Source organism: Grammomys surdaster, unplaced genomic scaffold (assembly GCF_004785775.1).
Source record: "Grammomys surdaster isolate TR1022 unplaced genomic scaffold, NIH_TR_1.0 125125, whole genome shotgun sequence".
NCBI lineage: Eukaryota > Metazoa > Chordata > Mammalia > Rodentia > Muridae > Grammomys > Grammomys surdaster.
This window is the reverse complement of record NW_021620026.1, coordinates 209,848-211,778: the sequence shown is the minus strand read 5'-3', so window position 1 is coordinate 211,778 and position 1,931 is coordinate 209,848.

Sequence of the window (1,931 nt, the reverse complement as noted above, 5' to 3'; positions counted from 1 at the left end):
AGAGAGAGAGAGAGAGAGAGAGAGAGAGAGAGAGAGAGAGAGAGAGACTGTGAGATGCCTGGCACAGGTGCTGAGAGCTAACTCCTAAGCCGTCTTTCCAGCTCTCCACTGAAAGATAAAAATAAAAAATTTTATTTTTATTGCATTTACATCTCCAGCACTATTGCACCTTTTGTGTTTTTATTCAACAATATCTTTATTGAAATCTATGTTTATATCAGTTCCTGGCTTTTTGTTATTGTCTTCTTTGATGTGGTGTTTTGTTTGTATTTTAGTTTGGGGTTTTTGGATCTCTTTTGGTTAATTACTCTGGGGTTATTTATTTCTTGTGTCCTCTTCAGTGTAGTTAATCTTGTTAAAATTATGTTTTCCTTCCAGTGTCTTCTATAGATATGAATTTATAGACATAAATTGTTTACATTTATTTTTATTGTGATTTTTTTCTATAGAGTATAATTGATAATTTTGCTGGGAACAATAATCTGGGGTGGTTGTCTGTGGTCTGTCAGATCTTGTACAATATTTATCCAGACCTTTCTAGCTTTTAGCCTTCACTGAAAAGTCAAGTGTTATTCAAATTGCCCTAAACTTATGTGTGACTTGGTTTTTTCCCTTGGGGTTTTTAAGATCCTACTTTTTCTTGTACATTTAGTGCTTTTGATTATTATGTGTTAAGGAGAATTGTTTTTCTTGTTCTGGTTTTTTAATATATAAATCTATTTATTTTATATATGTGAGTACATTGTAGTTCTCTTCAGACACACCAGAAACGGGCACTAGATCTCACTATAGATGGTTGTGAGCCACCATGTTGTTGCTAGGAATTGAGCTCAGGACCTCTGGAAGAGCAGTCAAGTGCTCTTAACCACTGTGCCATCTCTCCAGCCCTCTTGTTCTGTGTTTTTAATCTATATGCTTTTCTCACCTTGATTTTTATTACATTCTTTAGATTGGGGAAATTTTTATCTATGACTTTATTTTAAAAAACTTTCTGTGCTTTTTACCTATATTTCTTCTCCTTTCTTTATACCTATTGTTCATAGCTTTGACATTTTCAGCGTCCTAGATCTTCTGTATGCTTTGTGTCTGGTTGCTTCTAGATTTAAATTCTTGACTGTGTGATCCATTTCTTCTGCCTGTCTTTGAGATCTGAAATTCTTTTCCACTGTATTCAATTGGTTAGTGAGATTTTCTTCTGAGTTTTTGGTTGACTTCCTGAGATTTTTATTATGAATTTTATTTATGTTCAGGTTTTTCTTTTTTCTTCTATTTTTATTTATTCTTCTGTCATAAAATATATCCCAATTTTCTCCTCTCCCTGCACTCCTCCCAGCTCATTCTATCTTCCCTCTCCCTAAGATGCAGTGATTCTGTTTCCCATCAGAAAAGAACAGGCCTCTCAGGGATATCAACAAAACACAGCATTAAAAAGATGCAATAGGGCTAGAAACAAACCCTCATATCAATAATGGATTAGGCACTCAATAGGAGGAAAGTGTCCTAAGAGCAAAGAGTCAGAGATATCCCCACTCCCACTGTTAGGGGTCCCACAAAACCCCCATGATAAACAACCACAAAGTATTTTCAGAGGTCTAATATTAACCCATGTAGGCTCCATGATTATCACTTTAGTCTCTCTGGGCCCCCATGAGTCCTTCTTAGTTGATTCTCTGGGCTGTGTTCTCCTGGTGTCTTTGACCTATTATTCTTTCTCCCCCCTCTTCTTCTTCCCCCTAAATATCTGAGCCATCCAGGCATTGTTGGGTATAGGTTCACTCTAGTAACAAGGACCTCAGGTTAGATCAGTCATCAGTTGATCACAACAAGTTCTGAGCCTCCATTGCCCTAGTACATTTTGAAGGAAGGACAGGTTATAGGTTGAATGTTCTGTGGTTAGGTTGGTGTCCCATCCCACCACTAGAAGCTTTGCT